We start from the raw sequence: 20,450 nt of genomic DNA on the forward strand, positions 1-20,450 counted from the left end.
GACTGTAATTTTATACCTATTCTATTCCCATCCCGAGAAACCTCAAACCGTATTATGGCTTAGGATAATATACGCACCACGGTGGGGTGTATTCCGACTGTAAAGTGGCTTGTAATTTTGCTAAAGCCCTGGAAAAAATAATATTTAGTGAGAGGGTAATGGGCACTTTGTGTATAAAGAGCACGGCCCTGGCTTGGCTTAGCCAGTAGCATAGGGGGGAAGCAAGACTGCTTTGTGGAAGTCAGGCCACTCACAAAGCTTCCCGTGACCGTGCTCAGGGGCGCACACAATTCGACCCCCATTTAAGAAAAAAAATAGTAGAAGGATCTTCACGGTCAGAGAAATATGGGTCTGGGAAAACCGTGGAAGGCTGCTACAGCTCACATCTTACACGGTCTCAGGTTGTCAGCTACCTGATGGGGTCCACACGGCAGCGGCCAGACCTCCTCCGTCCTCACCTGCTCCTGCCCAGACCGGGAAAGCCTGAGGATTCGGTGGGGTCTCCGCGTCTGTCTGGACCTCACCCTCTCAGTCCCCGCTTTAGGGGGGCAAATCTTTGCCTCTTTTCTGTCCGGGATCCTGAGCAATGGGTGAGCTTTTGCATTTTGCGGTTCTCTCTGCTTAGGACGCCCCTTTCTCAAATGCCCACGACTCTGGCATGGCTCACTTCCTCATTCATTCAGGTGTAGAGACTGCGTCTGGCCGCCCTGTCCAAAATAGCAGCCCCCTCTCCCCTCCTCACCCTCTTGCCTCTTACTCTTTATTTTTTAAGCATACTTACTAATACTTGAGCTATTATATTATATTATATTATATTATATTGCATTTTCTGTCTCCTCTGACTAGAATGTAAGCTGCTTAAAGACAGAGACTTAGCTGTTCTGTTTACTCCCAGCACCTGGATCACTTCCTGGCCACCCACAGCATCTGCTCAGCAAATATTACCAAAGTGAGGTTACCTGATGTGCCTTGGTCGTCTCAGAATAAGGGGACTTCATGAATTGCACGCGTAGTTTGTGTCTGCAGCATGTTTTTAATCTCTTAAACTTCTTACCCTTTCGATAGTCCCATGGGATTCACAAGCCGTCTTCTCCCCAGTTTACGGGTAGGAAAGCTGAGGCACAAAACTACAACCGGAGAAAACTTCACATTGCAGGAGCCCAGTTTAAACCCAGAGCTCCCGAATTTTTGGGGCCCTTTTCGGGGCCCTGGGGTTTCTCCTGCCAGAGTCCAATTCTACGTCTATCAGCTCCTTGCCTCCTACGTTGCATAAACTTTCGGAAAGTTGTAAAGGGATCGTAAAGGAACTCTTCACGCAGAACTGGAGTAGAGAAAGCAATGATCTCATTACGGGGAAATCTATAAATCCAGGCCCACCCCCCTCTGCCGCTAATTACAGGTACCTGAGGTCTCCGGCACAGGTTGTTGGCACAGCATGTAACGAACTCGTTGTGCGCTTTGCTACGGCAAGTACCTGAGCGGGCCGAAGAGGTGCTTTGCTGCCGTGGTTTTCCGGCTTTCCATCTGGTTAGGATTCTTAACGGCCGCATACGCGGCTGGTAATGTGTTTTCCGACCCAGCTTTTCAAAGATTGGCCTCCCCTTGCAATTGCTGGTGACCCCGGAGGATTCGGAGCTTTCTCGCCTCCAGCTCCTGGGTCGGCGTGTGTCAGCATCATTTTTGGTTTTTATCATGAATCCAGAGTCACCAAGATGCCGGGGGGCCATATGGGGGCCCCAAGGAGGCAGGCCCAGTCCCTGGGGGGAGCCTCACAAGAGAGTTTCACGGGAGCTTTGGGAAGCTGAGCCACGAGTGACAACGGTCGTTGCCTTGGGCAAGGAGGCCATCACGTGCTACTCACTGTGTGGGAAGCCTCTGAAACCGCTTTTTCCCTTAGCAAGGATTTCAGGGGTGATCGCCTGGCCCCAGGTGATCCAGGGTGGACTGGCCGCAGACACGAAACTTCCAGACACATATTGCGAGGCGGCGTGACAGAGAGGATATTTGGACTCGGCTTTGCCGCTCGCGTCTCCTGAACGCTGCCTCGCGCATCCGGAGGGTTGATGCCTTGCTTCCTTTTTGCGGGTTTCCCTCTGCCCAGCTGCTCGGCAAGTAAGCTCACACCTCTTGGTCCTACTTACGAAGGGCAGGGGGATGATAAAAAAACAAAGATTCTGGAGCCCACTGACTTCCCTTAATTCTTCTCTTTGAGACATGACACCCCATCTCCTGATAGACCCAGATGTCATTTGGGAAGGTCAAATTAGATAGGATGTCAGAACAAAAAAGCCAGGTGCCAGTGAAGAAGTACCTTTTTTGAAAGAAAGCATTAAGAGAGCCACCCCAGACGCTCTGCAGACTTTCCAGACTAGGTGGGTAATGATTGATTCTTCTTCTTTTTTTTAATCAAAGATTTTTTTCCCCCTTCTTTTTGTCTGTCACTTGGCAGTGAGGAGAGTTCATTAACTGGGCGAACAAAGAGAACCCATTTGGGCAATGTGCTTTAGAAGGGAAGGAATTAGATTCATTTGCTGTTTTGTGCAAAAAAAAAAAAAAAAAAATTACACGGATTGATTTTGGCTCCCGAAATGGTGAATGGCGGCATTGAATGCGCAATTGTTCAGTGATGTGGGTACTCCGACTGCCTCCGCGAATGATCTTCACCACGCAGAGCCTGCGTGGACCCGGACCGTAACGTTCTCAGAACGAGAATCCCCTCCTCCGTCTGCAGAGAAATCTTACCTGACTTGCATGTCAGAGATCATGGTCGTTGGTCCCTTCTGAACACACCCAGGACTCTGAACAAATCCAGGGGTGGAAATGGCAGGGTATGTGCGGCGTTTGGGGCGACGCACGAATTGATGATTTTCATTGAGCTCCGCGTGTGTGATTTGTTTCTGTGCAAATGATTCTTTCGAGGGTCTCTTCATCAAGTCTTGATTTACGAATGTGTAAGTTGGTCTAGAGAGTTAGCGGGCTTTGACTTTCATGTAAAACACTGCAGAAAGGGAAACTGTGTCGGGTTACAGGCAAAGCAGATGTTTGGAATCCAATGTATCTGGCTTTGAATCTGCTTCTTAGTAGGTACTGTGACCGCACGCAAGTTGTTTAAAACCCGGAAGCTTCATCGTCTTTATCTATAAAAGGGAATAATAGCACCTCCCCATTATAAGAAGGATTCAGTAGAATCACGTATGTTAAGCTACTGGCACATGGAATGCACTCAGTGAACTTCCATTCACCTTAAAATGCATCCGATTAAATGCAGAGCCAAGGTCAATGAAGGAGGCTCTGTTAGTGTACGAGAGAGCTGTTGCTAAGTGCGTGTCCACCGACCCGCTGTCATGGTGGCTAGCTCATACTCAGAGCCACGCGAGGCTTCGCGGCCCCACGAGGGCCTTGGGGCAGCTGCTCACAGCACATCGACTTTGTTTTGAATCCAGATCCTTTAATGCTTTGTTCCTCTTTGGAGACGCGGTGTGACCTGGGGGAAGTCAGCGTGGCGTGGGAGTGTGGAGCTGATGACCAGTGGTCATGGAGCTGATGACAAGAGACAGACATCTCTTCAGGGCCTTCTTCTTCCCGGGTGGGGACGGTGCGTGCTCTCCCGGGTTCCCAGGGAGAGACGCGGGGCGCTCCTCTGCATTCTCGAAACTTCACCAGAAGGTCCTGCCCACGCAGTGATGGTGGGGAGTGACCAGAGGCACTGTAGAGCCTATGAAATGCATGCCACTCACAGCTCAGAGTGATTGGTGACCCTGCTTTCCTCCCAGAGTGAACTAGACTTCTTCCCTCCATGCTTTGGAAGGACACGGACCCGTTCCGTCTTGCAGAATGGGGGAAAACCTTGCCTTCCACCCTCTCCTACTTTCTCCTCCATCGTTCCAGATTCTCCTGGAGATTTTCTCTTTAAAATCCAGTTCAGGGGCGCCTGGGTGGCTCAGTCGTTTAAGCGTCTGACTTGGCTCAGGTCATGATCTCGCGGTCCGTGGGTTCGAGCCCCGCGTCAGGCTCTGTGCTGACCGCTCAGAGCCTGGAGCCTGTTTCAGATTCTGTGTCTCCCTCTTTCTCTGACCCTTCCCTGTTCATGCTCTCTGTCTCAAAAATAAATAAATGTTAAAAAAAAATTTTTTTTAATCCAGTTTGGTTTAACCCAGGTGGAAAAAATAAATCACTTCCCTCGAGCTCACGACCTCCACAGCCCTCAGAAATGCCGATAAATACCTGGCATGGCTTGAAACAACTCGGGAGGCTCCTAGAGGAGGTTTCCTGGTGGGGGGAAGTGTGATGTGGTGTGCTGGAGGTGGTTTGGGAGGCAGAAGGAGAGCATGGGAGCCCCGAGGCCGGAGAAGGGTGAGGGGGATCACGGAATGCAGAGAGGTGGGGTCGTGGATGAGAGGTGGCTTCAGGGCAGGGAGAGGTGCAATGATCCTGGTTGGGGAGCCCAGCTCTCCCTCAGTTGTGTAATGCAACTCTCTCTCTGCCTCCTTGAGACACTTTCGGGAAAGGCACATGTTACCTTTCAAAACCTTCTGCAGGAGACTTCGGAGGATTTCTTCTGAATGCAGCCCTGTGCTGAGACACGCCTTCAACCAAACAGCCCAGCCAAATTCAGGGCCTGGGAGTAGTCACTACACGTTTGCTGGGCTCTGGACCCTGGTGACACTGGTTGAACATTTCACATTCATTTGCTCACCTGACCTTTGCCACAATCTTACACTGAGCCCCATCTCACAGAGTAAGAAACCAAGGCTTAGCGTGATTAAAAAAAAAAAATTAAACAAATATTTATTTCTCATAATTCTACAGGCTGGGGAGACTAAGATCAAGGAACCAGCAAATTCAGCAAAGTCACACGGCTGTGATGTCGTTGGATAGAAGCTTGGGTGCGTCTGGCTCCAGGGTCTAGCTCTCCCGCCTCTTCCCTGCTCTCTCCCTTCTCTGTTGTAGAATGTGCTATGCTTTTGGAAGGCAGCTATGCTCACCAAAACCTTGGTGCTGTGTCTTTGGAAGTCTCCCTAGCACTGGGCGCATCACATAGTGTGTGCTCAGTAATGTTTGCGGAGCAAGTGAATCATTGGTGGAGCAGCTACCCAGTTAATTCATGCAATGCACCTGGGCCAAGCAAGATGGCAAGAATCAATCCTTTTTGGCTTTTAAATTCCCAAGGCTTGGGGCGCCTGGGTGGTTCGGTCGGTTGAGCGTCCGACTTCGGCTCAGGTCATGATCTCGCGGTCTGTGAGTTCTAGCCCCGCGTCGGGCTCTGTGCTGACCGCTCAGAGCCTGGAGCCTGTTTCAGATTCTGTGTCTCCCTCTCTCTCTGCCCCTCCCCTGTTCATGCTCTGTCTCTCTCTGTCTCAAAAATAAATAAATGTTAAAAAAATAAAAATTCCCAAGGCTTCCCAGGTATACACGTCTGGGTTCACAGTTATCCTCTCGAGTGAAGAATTCCACGGTTTAACTATTTCTTGGGAGACTTTCAGTGGCTCGGAGAAGTGCCCATGCACTCAACACTTGTTAAGACAAACATCGGCAAAAAAAAAAAAAGGAAAGAAAGAAAAAGAAAAAAATCAGCAAATCAGCAAATCCAAGACATGGCCAAGTGTGGGCATAGATGCCTGATTGTTATTCAGGGACAGAAATGAAAGGACATCAGGTCCCTAGATTTAATATGTGGCCCAGAGCAGGCTTCAGATATGTTTTTTTTTTTTGATGGATTTACAAGAAAGTACCTCACTCCATCAACGAAACCGGGGCAACAGAAAACACAGGTGGGGAGAACTTCACTCAGCCTTCTGAAATCAGAGGGCAGAGTCTGGGAGAGACAAATGGAAACTAGCACTCGAAGGAATTTTGAAGAGTCATCTAATCCGTGCCCCTAAATCATCTGAATCAGTTCATTTTATTTTGAAAGACCCCCAGGGAAAGATACTCAAAAACCTCTTTTTGGTGGAGCCATTACCGTGTTAACGGCTCTTACTCGCTGGAAATTTAATCCCCCTAATTCATCACCTGCCACAGCAAACACGAGCTGATGGAGTCTATCTATTTTTCTAAGGATTTACGTCCCTCCCTGCTTCCCAAATGGGTGTGAGGCAACCCGCTGAGGGAGCGGACTCAGAGTTTAGGGAAAAGAGAATGTAAAAGAGCTGAGTGCTATGTGATCTGCTGTCCCAAAGAAAGACCAAGGTAGGCTTCAGCCTGTGAAAATCCCGGCTGGACTTGGCCTCATCGGAACAAGCCAAGTGACGGTGAGCAGAAAGGCTGAGGGGCACAGTGAAAGAACCATTTGCAAGTTGCTCTGAAACACTCTAGAGAAAGGAAAAAGAAACTGGTGGAAAGTAAATGTTGACACAGTTGAAGGTTTGAGGATAGGCTGGTAGCACCTTAGTGTATGTAAGCTGTGTCACAGAGGGTCCTTAAGGCATATGTGACTCTATGCGGGGAAGCCCGAGTGAAATCCACCACCGTTCTGGAGCTGATGGAGACATGACCTATGAAGAGGCAAATTCCAGTGGCGGCCGGAAGACAGGACCCACTGAGAAAGGAAAAACTTGTGGTTCTAGTGGTGGCAGAAGTTAAGGAGGACACTGTCCACTGTCAGGGATGCTGGCTGAGCCAGGATGGGCCTCTGCTGTGGGGAGGGAATGAGGCAGCACAACAGAAAACAGTCCCACCGTCTTTAGGCAGGTACAATGCTGCCTTTAAGGCATCACTACATGAGGGTTTTTCATGCTGACAGGCTGAAAGCAAATGCAAATGTTGAAAGAAACTGAGCGAACAAGGAGGGAAAGTGGGCTTAGATGTATTAGAAGCTATCTAGACTGTGAAAACACAGTGAGGGAGACATGGAAGCTGAAATATTCCTTCTCTTCATTAAAAGGAAGATTGTTCCAATCACAGGGTTACTATTAATGCTATTATTACTACTACTAACTCAATATAATTAAACTGAGATCTGAGGCGCTTTCCCAAGACCGACTACCAGAATGGATATCATTATACGTACGTGCAGCAAATCCTGCGCAGTTCTTTCAGAGCCAGAAAACAAAAACTAGCAGAGAAGGAAAAGGAACCATCAAAGGAAAGAGGACCGAGGGCTCCTCCTTGTGGACTTTTGTGTGCCCTGCAGCTTAGTGGGAAGTTGGATTTGGATGGATGGATGAATAGATGGATGGATAGGTAGATGGATGATTAGGTAAATGGATGGATGGATAAGTGGATGGGTGGGTGGATGGGTGGGTGGATGGATGTATGGATGGATGGATGAATGGATAGGTAGATGGATGGATGGATAGATGGATGGATGGATGGGTGGTTGGATGCATGGATAATGGATGGATGGACAGATGGATGGATGGATAGATGAATAGGTGAGCAGATGGATGACTGGATGCATACAATTTAGAGTTCGAGTTTAGAGTAAAAAGGTTACTTGGAATAGGTGTAAAACATGAAGTGGGCTGGAAGGAAAATGAGGACAGAGTCATCATTAGCTATTTACAATATCTAATAAACATCTTCTAGGGTACTGACCAGAAGTGGGGGACAACCCCCTCTCTTTCCTTGCTCTGTGACAGCTAGCTTGTCCAGTTTTCCTCATCCCTTTCTAGCCACTTTCTCCCAGACTTCCCAGTTGGTTTTCCTCTCCCTAAGCTCCTGATGTTGGAGTTGTCCAGACTCGGTCCTAGGCCCTGCTCTCATTTCTCTCTGCGCTTTCTCCTTGGGTGACCTCATCCATTCCCATGATTTACAAGCCCTCTTGATCCTGATGGCTCTCAGATGGGTCTTTCTTGGCCAGATCTCTCTTGTGATTTGTACATACAGTGATAAACACACACACAATTAACCATGCTTCAGTGGTACTTTGATGTCTCAGAGGCAGTTTCCTCTTCTGCCCTATCTGTTCCTGCTCCAGAGCTTCTGGTCTCAGTACTGGCACCCGCATTCACCCAGTTGCTCAGACCGGGAGTCTGAAGGAGCATTCTGAGTTCTACCCTTTACCCGAGATGCCTACCCCCCAACAAAATGCATCCCCACTGCCTGTTATTTCTATCTCCCTGATTTATCCTGAATCCTTCTCTCTCTTCTATCTCTATTGTCATAACCTTGAACAAGCCAGCACAGTTTCTGCTCCAGACCCTGCAAATGGGCTCCTAACTGGCCTCCCTGCTTCCACGGTTGCTTTCCAGTTATCAGTTCATGCTGTCACCAGAAAGATCTTAAAATAAATAGGAAAGTGATGCCTCTGCTTAAATTTCCTTCATTGTTTCCCACTGCACTTCCTATAAAATCTTTAAAAAAAATTTTTATTTCTTTTTGAGAGAGAGAAAGAGAGAGAATACAAGTAGGGAGAGACAGAGAGGGAAGGAGATACAGAGTCCGAAGCAGGCTCCAGGCTCTGAGCTGTCAGCACAGAGCCCGACGCAGGGCTCAAACTCAGGCTCAAACTCATGAACCGTGAGATCCTGACCTGAGTCGAAGTCAGATGCTTACCTGAATGAGGCACCCAGACACCCCCCCGCCATAAAAACTTGTAATGTGGCTACAAGCCCTAGCATGGTGTAGGTGTAGCTCCTGAGATCTCTGTAGCTCATCCCAATTTACTCTCTGCCTCATTCATCTCTGGCTACACTGACATTTATGGTTCTCAAACAAGCACAGCTCTTCCCTGCTCCAGGGCTTTGTTCATGTGGTTCCCTGGCCCGGAATGTTCTTCTTCCCCTTCCCTCTGAATGACTAATTCCTACTTCTTTTTCAGGGTTCAGCTTAAATGTCATTTCCTCAGGATGGCACTTCCTGGCACCCCCAATCTGTATAATCCTCCCTGTCATAGTCCAATCTGGCTACCATGACAATACCATGGACTGGGTGGCTTATAGACAGCAGACATTTATTTCTCACCGTTCCGGAGGCTGGGAAGTCCAGGTTCAAAGTGCTGGCAGATTCTGTGTTAGGTGAACAGTCACTTTCTAGCTCATAGATGGAAGCCTTCTTGCTGTGTCCTCACATGGTGGAGGGGTGAGGGAGCTCTCTGGGGTCTCTTTTATTGGAACACTAATCCCATTCATGAGGACTTCACCCTCATGACCTAACTACCTCCCAAAGGTAACTAACTACCTCCAAATACCATCACCTTGGGGACTAAGTTTCAACACGTGAATTTTGGGAAACACAAACATTCAGTGTCTAGCATCCCCAGCCATTTTCTCTACCATCACAGTCTGTACTTTTACATACCATTTCCTCTCACTTAGTAATGTAGAAATTTCTGTGCCTATGTTTGGTAGTGTCCTTTTCTCTCTACAACATTACAGTTCTGTAAAGACAAGCAGTATGTTCATTTGGCTCACAAATTTTATTTTCTAGGAATCTGGAATGGAGAATCAGAATGCGTGTCAGTCTTTTCTGGTTGCCTGCATTGGAGACAAGTCCTCTGGAAGCTGTGGCAAAGACCTTCCCACCAGGGAGGACAATGAGGAGAAAGCAAGAGGAAAATCCTTGCAAGAGGAGAGACATAGATCCAGCAACAGAGAGGTGGAGAGACATAGACACACAGAGACCCAGAGAGAGGCCGATATGCCCCTGCCCACACTGGGTTTGTTGTTGTTTCTCCTTAGGAGATAGATCTCTGAATCCTCACATCAATCCCCTTTGCCCTTTGGGCAAGACTCATTAAATTTCCATAACCTGAGACCAACATGAGCTGGTGGGAGATGAAAACAGAATAGTTGGAAGAAAGGACTCTTGGCCATGTAAGCAAAGAATATGCATCTTGAGTCAATCATTGCAAGTGACCTAATGACAAATTTCAGGAACTGGGGTATGAGCTCTCCACATACCTGTTCATTTGCCTGTTACTTGTCTCTGGCTTTTGACGGTGCTTCCCTGGTCTACAGCCTCTGGAACTGTCTTCGTGCTGGAGTGTGTCCATAGGCGAGAGCAAAGCCAAGTCTCTGACCGCCCCAGACACCTCAGAGTCAGATGGGAGCCCTGGAGCCCATTTTCTCTTTCCAGTGTGGCAGAAGATGTCCAGGGCAATGATGGATTTTTCCTTTCTTCCTCTGAAGGACAAGGCTGGGCTAAGCAACATATCCTTCCTGAAAATGATGCATTTCTTGGTCTCTGTGCTTAAGGGTATGTGATTTCTGAAGGGTAAACATGGCCTTAAAGGGGGAAAAATTGTTCTGCTTAACTATGCAGAGAATTCCCAGAAGCTCCTTTAATTTGGTTTTCTTGAATAGGGCACATTTGCATTCACTGACTTGGGGCTTTTTAGAATAGCAAATGCATCTCTCTCTTCCCTGTGTTTCGTTAAATGACTAGGCGGTCTCCAAGCTGCACTAACATTAGCCAGTCCCCCTGAGATTTGGAGGCATGTCGATCTAGCTAGCTTGTTTCTTTTCCTCTACCTTCCCTCCCCAGATTTTCTCATTTTAAATCCTCCTTGTCATGTGAGGACTGGACCTCAGAAATGAAGTGTGTGTGTGTGTGTGCGCGCGCGCGCGCGCGCGCGCGCGCGCGCGCGCATGCGCACACGGAGTGCACTCATACAGCAGGGTGGGGGTAAGAGAGGAGAGAAGGAAAAGTGTATGAAATTTTGATTAGGATAAAAATGATTGCCTTGGTCTACAGCCGAAGTTAGGAAAGGGGGTGGATGTTTTTACTGTTTTACAATTTAATTTTTTTATTAACACATTACCGTGTGGCACTTAATATTTGGTGTTAAGGGGCACTGGGTGGCTCAGTTGGTTGAGTGTCTGACTTCGGCTCAGGTCATGATCTCGCGGTTCGTGGGTTCAAGCCCTGCATCAGGTTCTGTGCTGACAGCTCGAAGCCTGGAGCCTGCTCCGGATTCTGTGTCTCCCTCTCTCTCCCTCTCTCCCACTCACACTCAGTCTCTCTCTCTCTGTCTTAAAAATAAATAAACATTAAAAAACATTAAAAAAATTTGGTGTTAGTGACACATGATATCAACTGGCTGCTCCTGGGTGGGCAAGGGGAGGCTGAGACCAGAAGGGCATGGGAGTTCAGCCTCCAGAGTGTCACAGGTAAGTGAACAGAAAAGAGAGAGAATTCTAGAATTCTCCAAATTCTAGCAGAGAAGCCAACACACTTACGTTGATCTCACATATCCTCTGTGGGCAGACATTTTGTTTGTCCCAGTATTTTGCAAGTACAAATGAGGCAGACTGGAATCACTGATTGGGAATGTATGAAAGTAAAGAATAAAAGGATTGAACCCTCCCCCAAAGAACTCTAAAAATTTGACAGAGTTCCCTCAACATGCAATAAAGGTTACAAAACAACCCTACAATACACTGAAATTGCTAATATGCAAGATAATAATTTTAAATCAAATTTGGTTTGTGGGACTTCATCAAGATAAAAAGCTTTTGCACAGCAAAGGAAACAATCAGCAAAACTAAAAGGCATGGGAAAAGATATTGCAAACAACACATCAGAGAAAGGGTTAGTATCCAAAATCTATAAAGAACTTATCAAACTCAACACCCAAAAAAACAAATAATCCAGTGAAGAAATGGGCAAAAGACATGAACAGACACTTCTCCAAAGAAGACATCTAAATGGTCAACCGACACATGAAAAAATGCTCCACATCACTCATCACCAGGGAAATACAAATCAAAACCACAATGAGATACCACCTCATCCCTGTCAGAATGGCTAACATTCTGGCAACAACAGATGTTGGCGAGGATGTGGAGAAAGAGGATCTCTTTTGCACTGCTGGTGGGAATGCAAACTGGTGCAGCCACTCTGGAAAACAGTATGGAGGTTCTTCAAAACACTAAAAATAGAACTACCCCACAACCCCGCAATTGCACTACTAGGCATTTATGCAAGGGATACAGGTATGCTGTTTTGAAGGGGTACATGCACCCCCATGTTTATAGCAGCACTCTCAACAATAGCCAAAGTATGGAAAGAGCCCAAATGTCCATCGGTGGATGAATGGATAAAGAAGATGTGGTATATATACAATGGAGTACTACTCAGCAATCAAAAAGAATGAAATCTTGCCATTTGCAACTACATGGATGGAACTGGAGGGTATTATGCTAAGTGAAATTAGTCGGAGAAAGACAAAAATCATATGACTTCACTCATATGAGGACTTTAAGAGACAAAACAGATGAACATAAGGGAAGGGAAGCAAAGATAATATAAAAACAGGAAGGAGAACAAAACATGAGACTTAAATACAGACAAAAAACAGAAGGTTGCTGGAGGGGTTGTGAGAGGGGGGGAAGGGCTAAACGGGTAAGGAGCATTAAGGAATCTACTCCTCAAATCATTGTTGCACTATATGCTAACTTGTATGTAAATTAACAAAATAAATTTTAAAAATTTGGTTTGTATCCACATTGTCCTTTTGATCCATTTAAGTATGCTTTTTTAGGGTTGTATGATCTAAAGCCATGACAGAGAGGGGAGAACTAGTTCTGAAGTTGAAATCCTGGTTTTGAGACACAATTTTTTCCCACCCAGCTTGGGCAAGGTGCAACATTTCTGAGTCTTCCTTTTCTGAAAGTAGTATCCACTTTACCCGGCGGTTAGAGGGATTTGATGAGATACTGTACATGACAGTGCTTTGTAAACTGTGAACCATGAAGATATTATTTCTCCTCTAGGCTACTGGCAACAGTTTTCAGCAATGCTGATCAAGATAGTAAAAAGAAAAAAATGGAGTGTGCACAGGAACTTATAGGTACGTGATAGTCACTATTTGTATGCTAGTGGCTATAGCTGCTATAGCTTCTGATTCACCCTGAAACCAGAATCCATCAACTTGTTCTAGGGTGTGCTAGGACTAGAACCTTCCAGGGCTGTACGTACTCTGGGAGTAACTTACATTTCTGGAAATGCCAGAAATGCCGGTGGAATTCAAATGACTTTGTTTCTTTCATGAATACGTATCTCCTTTGATCTCCTTCGAAATTCCTCTTAGATGGAGGGCTATTCGTTCAGGGGCACTGCAGCAGTAATATTTCCTGTGCGTATCCAAACTCTAACCCCACAAGACCTTCTCTTAGAGAGTCCATCCTGTGGGGGTTTCTCTAATGTGCTGACGTCAAACCCGCCCACAATTTAGTGAATCGTTTCTTGCACCCCCGTTTGGTGTTGGGCACAGTGCTAGGTTCTGTGGAACGTTGACTACATGCAGTTACCCTCTTCCAAGGTAATCACCAACCCCAGATACATGTAAATATTCACATAAAGTGAACCGAGGTTTATTTACAAAAAGAATCTTGCATTTTTGCCTCTAACATGCCCAGCGTGGTTTGGAAAGTGGCACAATGATGCTGTTAAACATTACAGTGCCACATTATCACAGAAATAAAAGCAGTACAGGGTCCAGAAAGACTCCTTTGGTGGACATTGCTTCTTGACTTTTCATAAAGCGGTTGGGCCTGAGCATTTCCTTTCCTGACTGTTGGAAGCTTAAGGCAAGGGAAATCTGGCTGATTATGAATCCTTAGATACAATAACACTCTTAGGACAAGGCGAGTTGTTAGGAGGGCACCGTGGCCAACCTGCCGTAAAGCCATCGGCACAGGAAAGATGGGCGAAGTGATGGTTTGGCTCGTGGCTTTTGCCGGGGTGCTGGGGGCAGTTATTGTCTTGATAAATTCTGTTTCATAGAAGGATGTTAATTTTGCCAGCTTTCCTTGTCATTGACTGCATGGTATTTACTCTTGAAAGTGACATTACTACAAGGATCTGCTCTTCTCTAACGTTAAGGCGAGAGGGAGCTGATTCCATTTGATATAAACTTCGCCTAAATAACAGATTTGGTGAGGCAGACTGAGGTCTTATGATTCAAGCTTGACAAAGCCTGTTCTGGGGTGATACTTGCATACTACTTTCCGAGGGCCATTTAGACTGTACACAATCAATGGGTTCCAACTAAATAAACGTCATACACAGCAGGGAATAGACACAATCGTTTAAAAATGGGTCTACTGGTAGCTATGTCTCCCCATCGTCAACTGCATAGTGATACCTTCAGAGATTCATTAAAATATACTGTTTCGATTGCTGAACTTTTTTTTTTTAATGTTTATTTTATTTTTGAGAGAGACAGAGACAGAGTATGAGCAGGGGAGGGGCAGAGAGAGAGGGAGACACAGAATCTGAAGCAGGCTCCGGGCTCCGAGCTGTCGGCACAAAGCCCAACGTGGGGCTCGAACCCACACACCTCAAGGTCATGACCTGAGCCGAAGTCGGATGCATCACTGACTTGCCACCGAGGTGCACAGATTGCTGAAACTTTTTCAAAAGCTACTTCATGTACAGTTGCGAGGTTTCCTACAGCTTACGGAGCTTACAGAGCTCTGAATACCTTTACTTGCCAAAGTGTTGTGCTTAAAAATAGACAAGGAAAGTTCTTCTGGCAGCAAGAATGCTGCTAATTTGATATAGACCCATACATTTTGGAAAGTGGGACATATTTTTAATCTGTTCCGGTGCTAGGGATACTCCGAAGTTTGTCACATTTGGGGTGGGGAGGGTCTCTCTAAGTACGTGTCCTCATTAGCTTTTCTATGCTCATCAGAGGATAACATTCCCACACTTAGCTGGCACATGGTTTGACACTTAGTCATGACATAAAATACCCCTTCTCCAATGGTTATCAGGGAGTATAAATTGACCCGATAGCTCTCAATAGCTTACCTCAGAGAAATTGTACTGATGGAAGTTTTCTACGCGGCTGTAGCACATGCACTGGAGATACTCTATTAAATACTCTAATTTATCCCCGAATTGAGGCAGATAGAAAGACTTTGGCCACATTATTTTGGGCTATGCTCAGTGTTATGATTTTTCTGAACTGTGCTTAGTGTTGTGCCATTGGTCTGTGAGTCACTGTGGAGTGTTAGAACAAACAACCCCAGGAGACTCTGTTTTGTTTTAGAGAAGATTTCACTTTACCCACACAGAAGTCTGGCCTTTGTCCCAGCCTCTGGGAGGTAGTTGCTAAACCCGTGGAATTTCTTGGGTGATAGGAATGTCCTGTTATTCATGGTGGGCCCCTTGGGTCACACTTGATAGTTTATGCTAACGAGGTGAATTAGGGTGAGGCTAGCCATACCAGAAAGACCAAGCATGTGATTAGAGAACTGGGGCTCTGGGCAACCACACGACAACAGATTCAATCAGTCATGCTTACATGATAGAAACCATGGACACTGGAGCCTGGGTGAGCTTCCTGGTAATACTCTGTATTGTCACACGTCAATGATGGGAAAGTAATGTGTCCCTGAAGACATGAGAGCTTCACATTTGGGACTCTCCCAGACTCTGCCCTGTGTATCTTTCTTTGGCCCATTCTGATTTGTTTCTCTTTGCTATGAAAACACTCCAAATATAGCACTTTCCCGAGTTCTGTGAGTCATTCGAGTGAATTATCAAAACTGAGGGTGGTTTTGGGAAAACCCCAAACTTGCAGTTGGTATCAGAAATCTTGGGCAGACTTACTTGGCATCTTGAAGCACTGTGCCCATAATCTGAGTTTACCTAATTCTTGGTAAGATGTTTTAGAGGATGTTGTTCTCCACATCACATCATGGGGAGTGGGTATCAGAAAGGCACATCTGGACACACTTTTATTGACGAGAGACGCCTCTCCTCAGCTGCTGCATGCTGGGTTGGGGAAGCGCATCTCAGGTGGATTGAGCCGATTTCTCCCCCTGATCCCTATGGAGAGGCCCTGGATCATATTTTCCTATGGAAGATAGTGAAAATATGGGGCAGCCTTTTGAGGTTCTCAGAAAGACAGACAACACCGTTAGACTCACAGATCAGACCTAGTCCTGGGGGACATAGCATTTCATGGTACATTCTGCCATCTGCCTGAGATAGGAAGAACAAGGTCCCCACTGGGGTCTTTCCATCCTCAAGTAAGACAGGGAGGGACCAGCGTTAGCAGGACAGCAGCACTTTCTCAAGCAGAGGTGGGATGCAGGAAGCATGATCTCCTAGCAGTGGTGCTGGTGAGGCCACAGCCCTGGCCACAGGGAGAAGTGGGAGGGACAGTCACAGAAGGTTTATACCAAAGAGCAGAGCTTGGTGGCTTTGATTCTTCAGCAAGGATAGTGCTCTGGCTATGGGTGCCATAGAGATCCAGTGAGGCACCACAGCTTGGGTGCACAGGTTAGTGGTTTTGAAGTCTTGTTCTCAATCACCAAGAGTCTAGAGAACAGACATCTCTCCTACACAGTCCTCCCGGGCAGGGGTTGTCACTAAACAAAAGGACATGGGGAGATGAAATCTTCAGACCAATTGACCATAGAAGATTCACATCTCCTGTCTCTTTCTCAGTGTGATGGATTTCAGCCAAGGAATTCTCAGTGTTCCCAACAAATCCCCAAGTTTAGATGAGCATATGTTGCCTGCTTAAGAGGCCAGAGTAGATTGCGGGGGAGTTCTGGAGCCCGCACAACATCTACCTTTTATTTCAGACATAAAGCAGATCAAGTCATAGTTCGTTTACAAATATCGCCCCTTACAACTCTATTAATAATGGTTCCTGGCAATGTTGACATCTGATTGGAGGTAGTTTGGTGGAGCTTTAGTCATAGAAACAAACAAACAAACAAACAAACAAAAAACAAAAAACAAAAAAAGACAATTTGGATAGCAAGCATCACAATAGTGAGCTGCTAAGCACGTTGAGAATAAAGCAGACTTCTTTGGCTAATGGGAAATTGACCTACGGCTTCATCCATCCTCCGTACTCAGCATAAAACTGTGAAGGCAAGGGCGCCTGGCTGGCTCAGTTGGTAGAGCATGCAACTCTTGATCTCAGGGTTGTGAGCTCAAGCTCCACCTTGAAAGTAAAGCTTTAAAAAAAGAAGTTTGTGAAGACAGGTGAGGGTTGGGATGGGGCAGAATGCAGGGTGCTGGAGAATGGACTGGCTTCCATGAGCACTGTGGAATGATGGGTGGGGGCTAGGGTTTGCCGAAGGGCAATGGGGCCAGAGTGTGCCTGGGCTTGACCCAAGTTTAGGATGTTGCATTTTATTTATTTATTTATTTTAATGCTTATTTATTTATTTTGAGAGAGAGAGAGAGAGAGAGAGCAAGGGAGAGGCAGAGAGAGGGAGAGAGAATGCTGAGCAGGCTCAGAGCTGAGTCCCAGCCCCACGAACCATGAGATCATGACCTGAGTTGAAGTCAAGAGTCAGACGCTCAACAACCCGGCCACCGAGGCTCCCTGCGTTTTGCATTTTAATGTGTAGGCAAAGAAGAGTCTCTAGAAAGATTATGGCTTGAGTTAGCACACAGCTGAGATCTAGTGGTTCGTGAACCTCTCTTCCAAATGGTGCAGTATAGAATTCATTTAGCATAACTGAATATTCTAGATAAGAAACTTGCTCAAGAAATATGGTGAGGTCTTTTTCTCCCCCAAGATACAGCAAGCAGCTGCAGCCCCTGGAGGAAGCTACCACCTGTTTGACGTGAGTGGAGTCCCTCCTGTCACCACTGACACCCATGGGGTGGTGACGGGGCTGAGATTGGCAGCAGCCATGGAACAGAAGAGCTGTCACTCCCTCAGCAAAGAACAAGGATCCCTAACACGGACTCCATCGGGGACAGTCTGTGAACTTGGACTTGGCAGGGGTCCCAGCTGTTTTAAGCACCTGGCGGTCTGTGACGACTGTGTACCACAGGCTACTGTCCCCGGGCTTTCAGATGTCAAACACCAGAGAAGTTTCCAGTGTAAATTTTGGGGGCTGACATAGGGTTGTCATTTTTAAATCTCGACAAGTAGGGCTTAGATAAAAAAAAAAAAAAGTGTTAAGCTACCATCCACAATCGGCATCACTTCATAAAGAAAAGACATTTCAATGACAAAAAAAGTGGGAAGGAAATCACCACAGAATACAGGACAGTCTTAAAATGAAAAATTTAGTTTTTTGAATCACTCCTCAGATTGACCTTATTTTGTATCACTTGTCCCCGATCTGTTAAAAAAAAAGGGGGGGGGGGGCGGGGGGAGATGGGGTGCAGGTGATATTCGGAATTAAAGGACTCGGGTTCAAGTTCCGACTCACCTATTGGATCTGTGGGTTGGAGTGAGTCACTTCCGGTTTCTCGGCCTCGGTTTCCTCCACCACTGTCGTGAGACTCAAGTGAGACTCCATGTAGGGAAGGGCTTAGTGAATCGTCAGGAGACAGGCAGAGGTCAGCCACACACAGACCCTGGAACCCGCGGGCTGCATATAATCACACAGCAACACAGGGCTGAGGTGGACAGTTGATTTTCTCTACTTCCTGATGATATTGACCCGATATAAGACGGATGGTTTGACTCCGGCTGCTCGCACAGTATGGTTTCTTATCAGAGGTTCTTCTCAGAGGGGCTGAATACTCTTTCTCTACCAACAGGGCTGTTCGGCTCCTAAAGGAGCTGCAGCAGCAGGATGCCCTAACTGGCCGGTTTTGGGGGTCACCGAGGGATGTCTCTTTTGGTGACAGCAATGGGGGCACAAGGTGGGAGCAAGCTGGAGTCTGTCTGTCCTGTCCGGTGTTTGTCTCCTTCTCCGTTCTAGTGCTTTCCCCTTGGCTTCCTGACCACACGGGACGCTGTGAATGCTGGGATGCTGCACCGTCACGGCCCTTTCCTCACACCTGCGTCTCCAGAGAATTCCTGCAAAAGTATCCTGACGGTGTTTCCCCAGGCTCCCAGGCTCACCTGCGTCTTCTTCCTCTTGCTTCTGGTTTCTGGGATTCAGTCACTTCAAAAGGGACACGAGAAGTTGCTCTTTTTACCATCGTCAGATTCGAGCTAAAGCCCAGTCCAGCCATCTCAGAAGCACCAGTAGCTTTTAGGACGTTTTCCCAGCACAGCAGCGGGTCCTGGTAGTGCCGTGCCATGCTGCATTCCACTTTAAACGAAGGCACGCCATGAGCCATGGGTTGTCTCAGGTAGAACTTGAGGGCCCTGGCATTTGGGGGGCTAGCTTTGGGAGCTTCTTCTTAGGACTGGAGCCACTGTTAGAAGCCAGCAGAACCTCACGTGCCATGCACGGGGTCCAACGTGTCTTGAACACTTAGCTGATCCTTCCTGTCAACAGCCCCCGTGAGCCACATTAAAGGAGGTGAGGCAGGGGCACTTGGGTGGCTCCGTCTCTGTGTTCTCTCTCTGCTTCTTGCCCTTCCAGTTTGGTGGGCCTCTAAGTCCCCCCTTCCACCTCCTGCGTTTTTATGCTCTGCTCAGAACCTGGCTCTTGGCTCCATTCACTCCTCTGCTTTTGTTATCATCCAGATACTTAGTGAAAAGCATCCCACTGCAGCCTTGCAGGAGGCCCTACCATGCCGCCTGGCTCTGCCCCTCCTCTGGGGAGAGGGGGTATTTGAACAGGTGGTGCCAGTTCACGATCATCCCCGGCAGGAAGGACGCTCGGAAGCAAGACGAAGCCTCGGAGCCCGAGAGGACCATTGGCATGGGAACGGGAAGAGGCCGCACACGCTGTGTTCTTCGTGCCCCGGACACTGACCGGAATCCTTGCCCACTCGCCTGTGCGTCCCTGGACCTTAGTCTCCACATCTCCCTCTGCTCTTGGGTTCTCCCATTTCCCTTTCCTCTAGCTGATGTAATCACTCCCCACTGGCTGTGCACCCAGGAGCCCTTCTGAATCTTGCCATATCCTCCCCGATCCCTCCTCTGTGGAAGTCCATCCCTATCTGGAGCTACTTTCTTTTCCTTTCTTTAAGTTTATGTATTCCTTTTTTGAGAGAGACAGAGACAGTGTGAGTCGGGGAGGGGCAGAGAGAGAGAGAGAGACAGACACACAGACACACAGACAGACAGACAGAGAATCCCAAGCAGGCTCCACACTGCCAGAGCAGAGCCCGATGTGGGGCTCGAACTCACCAAACTGTGAGATCATGACCTGAGCAGAGATCAAGAGTCAGATGCTTAGTAGACTAAGCCACCCAGGTGACCATCTACTTTCTCTCTCTCTCTTTTTTAATGTTTTTTTATTTTTGAGAGAGAGAGAGAGACAAAGACAGAGAGTGAGTGGGGTAAGGGGCAAGAGAAAGACACAGAATCCAAAGCAGGCTCCAGGCTCTGAGCTATCAGCACAGAACTCAACGCGGGGCTTGAACTCATGAACCTTGAGACCATAACTGACTGAGCCACCCAGGCGCCCCTACTTTCTCTTTCTTAAGCAAAGAAAAGCTTCCACGGCTCATAAGAGCGATGGGTGCCCAAGGGAAGTTGGGAAGCCTGGTGGGTTTTCAGGTCACCCTTTGTACTTGGACCTGATGCTGACAGAACGAACCCCTACCATACAGCCTCAGCCCCTCTTCCTCTTTGAGGCAATATCTGGCAGCCCCCCACCTCCCAGGGCTAAAGTTTAGCAAGCACCCACCCCCGCGCTGAAACTCCTGCCAGTCAAGCCCTTAAAATTCAT

Source organism: Felis catus, chromosome A2, assembly GCF_018350175.1.
Source record: "Felis catus isolate Fca126 chromosome A2, F.catus_Fca126_mat1.0, whole genome shotgun sequence".
In the NCBI taxonomy this organism is placed as follows: Eukaryota; Metazoa; Chordata; class Mammalia; order Carnivora; family Felidae; genus Felis; species Felis catus.